The sequence below is a fragment of the Pistacia vera genome, unplaced genomic scaffold (assembly GCF_008641045.1).
Source record: "Pistacia vera cultivar Batoury unplaced genomic scaffold, PisVer_v2 Contig526, whole genome shotgun sequence".
In the NCBI taxonomy this organism is placed as follows: Eukaryota; Viridiplantae; Streptophyta; class Magnoliopsida; order Sapindales; family Anacardiaceae; genus Pistacia; species Pistacia vera.
In genome coordinates, this window is record NW_022196364.1 from 906,020 (window position 1) to 919,826 (window position 13,807).

At 35.4% G+C, this 13,807-nt stretch overlaps 1 pseudogene; it reads left to right on the top strand.

Annotated features, from left to right (window-relative positions):
- The window catches only part of LOC116107047, a 34,046-nt pseudogene extending 24,386 nt beyond the window's left edge, over window positions 1-9,660 (top strand).
- Window positions 9,661-13,807: the final 4,147 nt, after the last annotated feature.

The window sequence follows — 13,807 nt, forward strand, 5'->3', positions numbered from 1 at the left end:
CAATTAAGGGTCCCTTGCTAATAATTGCAATTACATTTAATAGGAAACGAGAGCAAATCTAGGTCACAGCTCAAGCGTGCCCTTGATCTAGCCAACGACGGCCTCTACTAGTTGCGCCATTGACATGAGGAAAAAGCCAATGAATTTTTTTATTTTATTTTATGTTTGTAATTTATTTTTAGCTTTTTAAATTTAAAAATAAAAATAGTTGTCCTTTCTTTCATGTAACATAAATTTGTCAGTTTTTTTTTTTTCATTAATTTTAAAACTTTTTTTATTTAAATTATTTTATTGTGTTTGGTTTTTCTTATTTTATTATTATTTTTAATAGTTAAACTTTAAAATTAAACAATTTTTTTTTAAATATTTAACTTATTTTTATTTTAGTTTTTAAATTTAAAACTGAAAGACTAAAACCAAATGAGTAACAAAGGGTGTCCAAGTCTTTTTAGTGTTTTTATTTATCAAATAAGTAACTAAATAGTATCCTTAAATTGAACAAATTGAAACTTGTATCTCTTTTTTAGTATTTCCTAAAAAAGTTGTACCTAAATTGGTAATATTCCTCCTATAAAAGTTTCTTATTTTAGATTTTCTCTGATCCTTATTCTTTCATTATATGTACATTCACTGTTTTTTTCCTTCTCTCGCTAGGTTTCTTGGAAACAATAGTCTATCCGGAACACTTTCTCAGCAAAAAGCTGTATATCTTCAAAACATGTAAGCCTTAATTTCATTTATCTTAAGAATTATGCCCTATTATATCTCGTCTAGTTAGATGCATGTTATATGTCCATTTTTGTTGTATCTGCCTTGAAAGTTTTAGGGGCTCCAATTTAGAAGAGTGGAGAGGTATTGGTGCCAAATGCTTCACGAATATATTAAGAAGAAAAAGAAAGATAAATATCAACTATAGTGAAGAAGATTTTTCCATGCGAAGTGAAGAAGAATGAAAAAGGCAATACTGCTACAGATATATATCTTGGAATTAGGCCACCGGATTTAAAATTTAAAAATCTTAACTATAGTTGTAACCACTTTCTTGTGACAAGTAATTGATGAAAGCAATTGAAAATCTTGACTGATTTGTTCCTTTTTTGGATTTGTATTTTGGTGCATATGATTCCTTCTAACTAGTGCTTAATTTACTCCCACAGAGATTTATCTTACAAATATCTATCAGTGTTGATGCGTGATTTTGAAACCAACAACTCACACGTGCAAAGTGCTAAGCAATCTTAGAAATTACATATGAATGATTATATGAGAGCCAACCAATATAACTGAATGCAAAGACTGAATAATAAATAAAAAATAATTTTTAAAGTAGTTCGGATGCTCAAAGCGATTCCTAAGTTCACTATTTCTTTTATATATGAGAGGTTATAGGAGGTCACATATAGCAAACAATAAGGAGAGGTACAATAACTTATTATTCAGAGAGAATATCAAGTCAGACTCTTTCTTGTAGGTAATTTTTGCTCTGAAAATAAGGATTACAATCAGAACGAGGGTTCAGGATCCCAAAAATGAGAGGAGGAGTCCTCTACTTATAGTAGTGGGATTCAAGGTAATGATTATAAATCAGCAAGTGGGTAGGTGTCGTGCAAGTTCTTCCTTGCCTCCCATTGTCTAACAACTTAGGAAATATCCTCAAATTATCTGGGGTTTGGACAGGTGTGCATTCCTCAGTCACTCGTAAACAAAACCTAAATCTGCTGAGTTGGTGACAGTCTTTCTATCATGGGGCAACGTGACAGCTCATGGACGGCACAAAGCTTTCCTGAACTCTGATTGGTGCCTGCTGACATAAGCTTACATTAGCCATGATTTTTCAGGCATAACAGAAACTCCACAGTTCTTAAGGTTCAAAGATTGAATCTTGAGAATTTCATAATATGTCGCGATCTGACTTGACTTTGGGAATGTCTGCTCGAGCCAATCGATCGAGAACAACCACATTGTTACAAACAACATGAGGCCAATAGCTTGATCCGACCAGCAAACTGAGTGTAGATCGTGACATGGATTTCGAGAATTATCTTAGATTTGTATGTTGGTGCATATGATTCCTTCTAACTAGTGCTTAATTTACTCCCGTAGAGATTTATCTTACAAATATCCATCAAGAACTTTTCCTTCGTTGGTGACTACAAGTTCACAATAGTTGTATGTCTCTTGAACCATAATAACTTCATTTTCCATCTTCATTTTCTAGAAACAAAACATTGGTTTGGACCTTAGGCATTTTGGAGCTCAATAACCCTCTTTCCTTGTTTTGTTAATGGATTATAATGTTTTATATGATTGTATGAATTAATCAATAATAAAATTTATGACAATCATGCCAATTCAAGAGAAAACCAGATGACAGTATGAGAATTTGTTGAGTATTCATCTTCATGGCAAACACTTAGCACTTTAGTGACTCAATTTTCTCTTATCATGTGACAATCATCAGAAATACTTAACAGCACCCAACTAATTGCTCTGACGCGCTTGAATTTCCTATGTCCAAACAAATGTCACTTGGAATAACCATTTGGCATACCATAAAGTCACAGCTCATTTCTGATGTCATTCAAACATAGTTGATTATTTGCCATGTTATGATTTTAATATAATATATCTCTAGTCAGTATATTTCAAACTTTGAAGTATAATTGATCTTTGCATTGAATTGAATGGGAATCTAGTGGCCAACAATTTCACATTTGACAGCTGAAACATCAGGTTAGTTATAGTTCCTTTTTTGATAAGTATGGTATCAGATTTTTTTTTTGAACAAAGGCTCTCACTTAAAGAAAAAGTTACTAGAAATGAACAAAGACAACGGGTAATGTTTTCTGTGCTTGCCAGTATTCTCCCTGGATTGAACTGTCTGCAGAGAAACTTCCCCTGCAATAAGAATGCTCCGCGCTATAAGTCTTTCTTTCTGCTGTATAATTATTTTTCTAAAATTTAGTGTACTACCAATTCACCTTTCTCCCTGTCTTATTTTGCTTAAACATAGATGTTGCTGTGGCTTTATAAATTGTTTGTTAGTTCAGCTCCAGTTGGGATAACTGGACCAAACTGATGGCATGGTGTTTTTTTTTTCAACCACAGATTCAAGTTTTGCAATCAAGTGTGGTGGTGAAGAAATGATAGTTGATAGCATGGTGTATGAGGCCGATAGCTATGATCTTGGTGGAGCTTCTTTTATTGTACTTGATACACAAAATGGGCAATTAGTGATGCGGGTTTGTTTTCTGATGGACAATTTAACACTCATGTTCAAAATACTGGCTCACAAGTGACTGGCACTGCAACCCCGAAACTTTATCAGTCTTCAAGGCAATCCCCAGGATCACTTAGATACTATGGACTCAGTCTAGAGAATGGACCTTACAATGTAAGCTTGTCCTTGCTGAGACAGTTTTTGGTGATCAAGGCTCACAAACGTGGACGAGTCTTGGAAGGTGTGTTTTTGATATCTATATTCAGGTAAACATTCATTGGAAAGTCTTGGTTCATACCCTTATTATATATCTATATTTTTACTGTTACAATTTCATCTATTTTCTTTCCTAAATGATCCTGTAGGGAACTCTCCAGTTAAAAGATTTTGACATATCAAAGGAAGCAGGTGGGGAAAGAAAAGCAATTACGAAGAAATTTAATGCTAATGTGTCTGAGAACTACCTTGAAATTCACCTATTTTGGGTTGGTAAAGGGACCTGTTGCATGCCTGATCGAGGCAGTTACGGGCCATTAGTTTCAGCTCTTAGTGTCATTCCAGGTAATTATTTGATTCCTTTGAATCTTCATTTAAGATGAGTTACAATAAATGTGCTTATATGCTTCTTTCTGGTATACATTTGACTGAATTTAACTTCTCAGATTTCACACCAACTGTTGGTATTGCACATAAGAAGAACCAGACTGCACTCATTGTTGGTATTGCAGTAGCTCTCGGAATTTCGGGCTTGATACTGATATTTTTAACTTTTTACATGAGGACAAAAAGACACAATGATGATGCGGAAGGTAAGAGAGCCCAAGAGATTTTTAAATTAATAATAGTTGAAGTCTCAGAAACCAAGTTTGTTAAAAAATTTAGTGAATTTGCATTTCACTTGGGCACAAAGTTAAAGGTTCTCTGGGCATCTGAGAAAAGTAGATTCCAGAAAAGTATGAATGTTGTTCTAGTGCACCAAAGCTTGTTCATGAAATAGGCAAAGCTGCTGGTGTAATTCATCACTTGTCATGCAAATCCTCAATGTTATGTAATCATTTATCTTGCTTCAATATGCAGTGCTACTTGGAATAGGACCTAAACCAAAAACTTTCAGTTATGCCGAGTTGAGATCTGCAACAAAAGACTTCGACCCTCCAAATAAGCTTGGCGAGGGAGGCTTTGGACCTGTTTACAAGGTAACTTTTATATCTTACATTTACAAGTTACAAACAATAAATAGCACACTGGGAACTTTGGTTGCAATGTTGTATTTGTTATGCATTATCATAGCTGAACACTATTAATAAGAAAACTAGGTGAATTTCAGCATTTGGATACTTACCAAAGATGTAGCATATATAATTTATGTCTATAAATCTGGTGCTACAGGGTACACTTTCTGATGGAATGATTATAGCTGTGAAACAACTTTCTCTAGGATCCCACCAAGGGAAAAAGCAGTTTGTTAATGAGATCGCTGCCATAACTTCTGTGCAACATCGTAATCTTGTGAAATTGCATGGTTGCTGCATAGAGGGAACTAGGCTCCTTCTTGTTTATGAGTACGTTGAAAACAAAAGCCTTGATCAAGTATTGTTTGGTATGGATGCTAATTGATGATCAACTTTAGTTTAAAATTTCTACTTTTGCTTTTCTTGCAAGCAACTTCAACAGTAATGCATGTGATTTCTCTCCCATTATTTGCGTCCACTCATAAACAACAAATTTTTCAGTACAAAATACTATTTTGCTGACTTTCAAATGTTTTAACCAATGCAAGATTTAAAGAAAGAAATATTTGTTCTACTATGTACATTGTGTTTAGTTATAAAGAAAACTGCAAATTTAATGAGCAAATAAGAGCACAAACGGGTTTGAGCTGATTGTCAAGGTTTTATTGAGCTCCAAATTGTTTATGGGGATAAATTGTCCCTGAATCCTCAGTTATCCATGTCCGTAACTCTTGAAGATCTTAATGATTGCAGCCATGTTTCTGCAGGACGACAGGGGTTGCATCTCGATTGGCCTACTCGGTTCAATATATGCTTGGGAACTGCAAGAGGTCTGGCATATCTTCATGAGGACTCTGGACCAAAGATCGTTCATCGAGATGTCAAGGCAAGTAATATTTTACTCGATGTAGAACTCTGCCCAAAGATATCAGATTTTGGATTGGCAAAGCTGTATGATGACAGAAAAACTCACATCAGCACCAGAGTTGCAGGGACCATGTAAGCTGCTTCAGTCATTCCTTGACTACCATTCTTCCTTAATACTTCTTTTAGAATGTGTTGTAGAGTATTTCAAAACATCTAGTAGATTTTGTTGTGGGTATCTCAAAATACTCAACATGCTTAACGTACATGCATTAATGAGAATGACTCTGAGAGCAATACATGTATGTTGAGAAAACTTTTTGTCATCTTTGATAATGATGGAATTTCTTTGTATTTATGTAAGATTTGCTAACTTATAAAGGTTTTCACATTGTAAAGGCAAGTGGGCGCCTGGAATAGGGCTGTACTTTACTTTTGGATTTTAACCTTGAGAAACCCTTCATTTTCTTGTAGTGGCTATCTGGCACCAGAGTATGCAATGCGTGGACACTTGACAGAAAAGGCTGATGTATTCAGTTTTGGTGTTGTTTCTTTGGAGATTATCAGTGGAAGGCCAAACTCTGATACTAGCTTGGATAGGGAAAAGATTTAACTTCTTGAATGGGTACTTATTTTTTTGTTTTTATGCTTTCTTCTATGTACCCTAGTGTTAAAAAACATATTCTTCTTGAATTGTCTCTTATGGTATTTATAGGCCTGGAGTCTTCATGAAAGTAACCAAAGTTTGGAGTTGATAGATTCCAAACTATCAGAGTACAATGAAATCGAAGCTCTACGAGTAATAAAAGTCGCTCTCATGTGTACTCAAGCGTCACTGATGTTACGGCCAACAATGTCACGCGTTGTTAACATGCTTGCTGGGGACATCGAAGTGGAAACTGTTACTTCAAAGCCAAGTTATTTGACTGATTGGAATTATAAGGACATAACAAATAGCCTTTTGAACGAAGATACTGTTACATCATCATCGACAAGAAGTTATAGCAGAAAGAAGAGCCAATGTGACAGTGCAACTGATCTTAGCCCCGGAGTTGATCCATTGTTCTCTGCAGAAAACGCCACTCGGTTCAATGACATAATTGCCGAGGGGAGGTGAGAAATTTCTTAGCTCACTGAAACTGAGTGAATAACTCTGCTCCTTGTATACCAATACTATTAATTACACAATGAATTTGAAGACCATCTTATTAGATGTATATAGAGAAAACCTCTGTATAGTCCTGCAACTAGCTTATTTGGGATCTCTTTTGAAATTTCTGGATATGGGAATTTTCAACAGTATGTATAATTTTGGGAATTTCTGCCATGCAGTGGTAAGATTACAGCCATCGGTAGAATTTTTGTGATATTGTGTAGTTTAGGATGCGAATTTTGTGGCATGGAATGTCATATTCGGAGCGTTTCAAATATTTTTCATTGTGAATTTAACCATCAATGTTACAAATATGGATTCATAGTATATCTGTATATGTAGCTTGTATGGTACTAAGGTTTGGATATAGCTGTATAAAAGTTCCAATCTCTATATAACTCAAGCATATAATTCTTGATTTGGGTTCTTTAATCTGCCTTTCTTAGATTTCAAGTGTTAACATTTAGAAATAGGTTAATGTTCATATAGCCTTGACAGATCATTTAATTCAGTTGGCAATCAACACTCATTGTCTCTCAGAAAGTATTGAAAATTTTAGTTATGTTAGTGATATATGTTTGTGTTTCGTGTGTTTATTTATTTATTTTTTAATTTAGACTTGTTAAAGTCTTTTTTAAACTTTAATTTTTTTTAGAGTTAACAACAACTTTTTCCCACCCCAAAAAAAGCTTAATGACATTTTCCCACCCGCAAGCTTTTATAATACCACTTTAATACCCAAAGCACAATTTTGTTAGTAATTTTCGTTGTGATGAAGGACAATGTGGTCAAAAGTCCATTATAAATGAGGGTAGAATGATCATCAAGCATTTTGGCCACTGGAGAAGAAAAAAAAAAAGGACTGCGCACGTTAGTAGCCTCGTAGCCAATAGTGTTTGTCGTTTTTTGGCCTATCCTTATGTCTAAAATTACTTACGAGACTACCCACAGAATCCCCATCACCTCCTCTACAAAGCCTAAGCCTCTATTTGCCATCATCACTCACCATTTCCCACCACCACCTCCATTCACACGGCTGACTCTTCAAGCCGGATCTCCAGTGTTAGAAATCCACCTTGAAACTCACCGCCTCCTCCATTCTCTTCCCTAAGCCTCTCTCAGCCTTAATCCGTTCACCTTGAGCCCGATGCACCTGCCAATTGCCAAAAATTGCTGCCTAAGTTTTTGCGTGATTTCCCATCTTTTCAACCTTTTTTTGTCTGATTCAATCACCCAAAATGCCCCCTACCACCACCATTTGACTCCCATCCTCTATTCTTCAAAACCTATCCCTCCCTTAACCTTCCATGCTCATCGTTTGCCGCTCATGTCTAGCTTTTTCGGTTGTGGGACTGTCACAATTTGTAGCAGTTTCCTCTACAAATCGTTGGATTTTTTGTGCTCGATTGGTAGGTTTTGATTTGTTGTGTTGGTATTGTGTTTTTTCTGGCCACCGTTCTCTGTCAGATCACTCCAACCTTACTACCCCAAAGTCACTCATCACCTGTTAGATTTATTGCCAACCTAGCTCTCAACCTGCCTAGCATCCAACCGTGTGCTTTGCGATCGATTCTGTTACCGTAAGTCATCATTGTCACCACCAATCGACTTTCTAAATTTTCGTCTCCAAAAGCCCTAACATTCTCGATTCTATTCGCTCACTAATTGTGGGCGATTGAAGCTTCCCCACCCTAGGGTTTTTCAAATTTTGATTAGAGGAAGATAGAAAAGTATTTTCGTCTTCAAGGTAAAAATCATTGTATTTCCTACCCAAACTAGAGTGAAACATAATAGTTAGGTAGTAAAAATGTATTATAAAAGTTTGAGGATAGGAAAGTGCTAATAAGCATTTTTTTTGGGGTGGGAAAAGTAGTTAACTCTTTTTTTTTTTTTTTATCTAACATAGTTTTTATTATAATTGTAAATAATATATGTGTGCACTATAAGATCAATGTTTAATTGCATGATTAAAAAAAAAAAAAAAAAAAAAGACCGAATTACATTTTCCTATCTTATGCTTCCTGAAAGGACGATTCCACCCTTAGTTTGGTAATCTAATATGTGCCACCCATCATTGCTCACGGTCCATCAAAATTATAATTTGACCAGGTTTGACTGTTTAAAATTCCAAAATTATCCCTATTATTCATCATTTTTAAAATAGATTTTAAAATAAATTTAAAATTTAATGAAAAAACCTAAATAAAATAATTCATAAAAAGGAAACACTACAGTCCGATATCTAAACAAAATGAAAATACATTAAAAAAATAAAATTCCAACACTACCCAATCGGATCTAAACTCTTCAGGTTCAGCCTAATTTCTTCCGCAACAGAATCTCAAACTCATTCTTCTACCGTAATCAAAACCACGAATAAAATCTCAAATCGATAGCCAAAATACAAAACAATAACATAGAGAGTATTAAAGGTGGAGGTGGTAGTGGCAGTGGCAGAACCGCCCACGGCCAGAGGAAGAGGCGACGACGGGACGAACGGAGGAGGTGACAGCGACAACCAGAAAAGGAGGTAGTGGTGGCCAAAGCCGGGAGGCCAGAACAGCCTAGCCGTCATTTGACCTGGCCAGATGCGGTTGGGCTGTGTAGCTGCCCGAGCCGCGGCCGGACTTCGTTTTTAATTTGAATTTGAATTTGAATTTTTTTTATGATTTTTAATTGATTTAATTTAGAAGAAAACTATAAGTGAGAGGAAATGACATGAATATGCTTCTTCGCTCAAGTTTAAGGGCCAAATGTGAAAAATGAGTGACGACTTCGTTAGTGTTGGAAACTGATGTAGAAAAAAAGGTTCTTTCATGACACATAGGGTGAGCTATGTAATTTGGCCAATAAATTTATAATAGGCATACAAATTCATATATAAACTCTCTTATACAATATAATTTTGATGTCAATACTTCATTGTTATGTTATATGTCAATTTTGAATCTTTGAATAAGATGAGTTACAATAACTGTGCTTAAATGCTTTCTGATAGACATACTGTATTATCCTACTCAAATTTCACACCAACTGTTGGTATTGGACGAAATAAGAACCAGACTGGGTTGATTGTTGGTTTTGCTGTAGCTTTTGCAAGTTTGGGTTTGGTCCTGATATTTTTAGTACTTTACAGGAGGATAAATAGAGATAATGATGATGCGGAAGGTGAGAGTGCCAAAGAGATTTAAAAAAAAAAAAAAAAAAAAAAATAGAAGTCGTAAAATCTCTGAAACCAAGTTTGTTTTTGAAAATCAACGAATTTACATTTCATTTCAGCATTCCAGAATATAGGTGTGGCATAGTGTGAATTTTGTTCTGGTGCACCTAAGAAACATAAATAACAGATTCATAATGTCTCATTCTTATAACAGTTACAAAATATGGGCTTCTGATATCTAATTTCAAAACTAGGAATAGCATATTCCATTGAATAGGTGAAACTTCTCTTTTAATTCATCTCTTGTCATGTAAATCCTCAATGTTATGTATTCTTTTATCTTGCTTCAATATGTAGTGCTACTTGGAAGAGGACCTAAACCAAAAACTTTCAGTTATGCTGCGTTGAGGTCTGCAACAAAAGACTTCGACCCTTAAAATAAGCTTGGCGAGGGAGGATTTGGACCTGTGTACAAGGTAACTTTTATATCTTACATTTACAAGGTACAAATAATAAATAATAAATAGTACACTGGGAACTTGGGTTGTGACGTTGTATAACAGGAAAACTAGGTGAATTTTAGCTTTTGGATACTCAACAAGGATGGAGCAGCCATAACTGCAGTGCACCATCACAATCTTGTGAGATTATATGGATGCTGCATCTAGGGAACTAGGCTCCTCCTTGTTTATGAGTGTCTTGAAAACAAAAGCCTTGATCAAGTATTGTTTGGTATGAGGATGCTAATTGATGATCAACCTTAGTTCAATTTTTTCTACTTTGCTTTTCTTGCAAGCAACTGCAAATTAGCGCATGTGATTTCTCTCGTATGATTTAGTACCACTTATAAACGATAAATCTTTCAGTACAAAAAACAATTGTGATGACTTTCAATTATTTTAATGTACAAGGAAATAAATATTGGCACTGCTCTGTAAAATGCATTTATTTATAACAAAACTACGAATTTAGCTCACTGAGCAAAAAAGAGCAGGCAAAGGGTTTCCATAAGGCTGATTGGCAATATTTTAATGAGCTCCAAGTTATTTCTGGAGATAAATTGTCCGTGGTTCCTCAATTATCAATGTTAATGACTCTTGGAAGATCTTAATGATTGCAGCTATGTTTATGCAGGAAGAAGGGAGAGGCATCTTGATTGGCCTACCCTGTTGAATATATGCTTGGGAATTGCAAGAGGTGTCAGCTACCTCCCTTCCAATTTACTTTTTCCTTTGGATATCCTCTTTCTCTCCCCTCTCTGTTTTTATTCTCTCCTGACACCTTTTGTGCTCCTAACCGAATTCCTCCTATATCCACTCCCATCAAGCCATCTGTCCTTTCTAACAAACTCAACCTTTTACGCACACATGTCAGCAATTATTCCTCTGCCTTTTACCCCTGCTCTTCCTATGGTATACCAGCCCTCTTGGTTGTTCATCACATATCTTCATGAGGATTCTAGGCCAAAAATTAGACACCCAGATGTCAAAGCAAGCAATATTTTACTTGATGCAGAACTCTGCCCAAAGATATCAGATTTCGGATTGGCAAAGCTGTATGATGACTCTAAAACTCACATCAGCGCCAGAGTTGCAGGGACCATGTAAGCTGCTTCAATCATTCCTTCACTACCATTCTTCCTTAATACTCCTTTTAGAATGTGCTGCTGAGTGTTTCAAAATATCTAGTAGATTTTGTTGCAAGTATTTCAAACACTCAAGTATTGATAAGAATGACCGTGAGAGCAATCTATATATCGAAACTTTACTTTTGGATTTTAACCTTGAGAAACCCTTCATTTTCTTGCAGTGACTATGTGGCACCGGAGTACGGAATGCGCGGACATTTGACAAAAAAGGCTGATGTATTCAGTTTTGGTGTTATTGCTTTGGAGATTATGAGTGGAAGAGCAAACTCTGATACTAGCTTGGACAGGGAAAAGATCTATCTTCTTGAATGGGCAAAGAGAATAAACTTGAATTTTTACTTGTTTTGTTTTCTTTCTCCAACGTAACTTAATGCAAAAACTCATGCTTTTTGAATGGTCTATATTATATTTCTGGGCCTGGAGTCGTAATGAAAGTAACCAAAGTTTGGGGGTGATATATCCCAGTTTAGCAGAGTTCAATGAAATCGAAGCTCTCGAATAATTGGAGTCGCTCTATTGTGCAGTCAAGCATCACCAATGTTGCGGCCACCAATGTCACGCATCGTTAACATGCTTGCTGGAGATATCGAAGTGGAAACTGTTACTTCAAAGCCAAGTTGTTTGGCTGATTGGGATTTTAAGGACACAACAAATAGCCTTTTGAACAAAGATATTGTTACATCCTCTTTTACAAGAAGTTACAGCAGAAAGAAGAGCTAATGTGAAAATGCAATTGATGATAGCTCAGGAGTTGATCCATTGCTCTCTCCAGTAAATGTCTCTCGGTTCAGTGACATGATAGCAGAGGGGAGGTAGAAATTTCTTCACTCACTGAAGCTGAGTGTATCATACTGCTACTTCTGCTCGTAAAATCCATGCAACTAGTTAACTTATTGATCGTTATCCTCCAAACTATCGTAGGAGTTGTAATGTTGTGAAGTTATCCTCGTGTACCAATAAACATTAGATGATAATTTTGATGACCACCGTATGGCAGAGAAAAAAGTTCACTATATTTCCTGTTCCTGTAATATCTCATTTGCAACTAGCTTATTTGGAATGTCTTTTGGATAAGGGGAGTAAGAGCAATATGTATAATTTCGAGAATTTGCTACTATACATGGTAAGATTACAGTGATCGCTAGAATTTTTGTAATTTAGGATGTGATTTTTGTGGCATGAAATGTTGTATTGTACTTGCAGGTTGTAAGGTTTGGATATAGATGTATAAAAGTTCCAATCTCTATATTAATTCAAGCATATAATTCCCGATTTGGGATCTCTATTATGCTTTTCTAGTTTTCTTAGCTTTTAAGTATTAAGATTTAAAAATTGGACAATGTTCGTTTATCTTGGAGAAATCATTAAATTTAGTCAGGAATTGGTATTCATTATCTTTCAAAATGTATCAAAATTTTCCTATATCGTTAATGATATAATTAATTCCTAATACTTTTGATATCTTTGATGGAGTTAATAACATCCGTCTCCTAAGATTTGATGTAAAAATAAAAAATTCTCTTAAATTATAAAAGAATAAAAAATCTCATGAAATTTCTTAAGTAATGAAATAATGAAAATCTTTGTTGTTAATTAACTCACACTATTATAACTTAATATTATTTATTGAATTATTTGTTTGTTTTAATAATAAAAGAATTTATATTATTTTTGAAACTTAAAATGAATTTTTATTATTTACTCAAATTTCATAGAAATTAATGTCATTAAATCTTTTTGATCAGACTTGTTTTGTTCGTTGCTTCAGTTGGGAATCCAATTACCAATTGGGCATTGGTTTTCCAATGGATCGGGTTGGAAGCTCACTGAGCTTGTCGGCCTAGATGGCCTAGAAAAGCTCTTGGCGTTCTCTGCATTACAACTATTGCTGTCGGGGAGAAAATATAAAGAGGTAACAGGAAGTAAAAACAAAAACAACACTTCAGTGAAAGTGGCCCAAAGAGAGTGTTAGAGCTAAATCTGAGCCCAATGTCAATGTGTCCATCATCTGAATCTTCATCTTCCTCAACTAAATCATGGATCGTGCACGACATTGTGGCTGGAGCAACCATTGCTATGGCGACGACCAGAAGAGAAGGTCGTGGGCAAACCCCTTGTTAATATCCTCGGCAACTAGAAGAGGTGATGGCGACGACCAAAAGAGAAGGAAGTGGTGGCAAAAGCCAGCAAGCCAGAGCAACCTAGCCTTGATTTGACCTAGCCAGATGCGGTTGGGCCGTGTGGCTGGCCAAGCTGTGGCCGGACTTCGTTTTTAATTTGAATTTGTTTTATGAGTTTTAATTGATTTGATTTAGAAGAAAAATATAATTCCATTGGGCTTTAATTAGGTTAAGTTTTTTATTAACATTAAATAAGTGAAGGGAAATGGCATGAGTATCCTTCTTCTGTAAAGTTTAACAGCCAAATGTGAAAAATGAGTGACAACTTCATTAGTGTCCAAAACTGATAGAAAAAAAATGTTCCTTCACGAAACATAGGGTGAGGGATGTAATTTGGCCAATAAAATAAT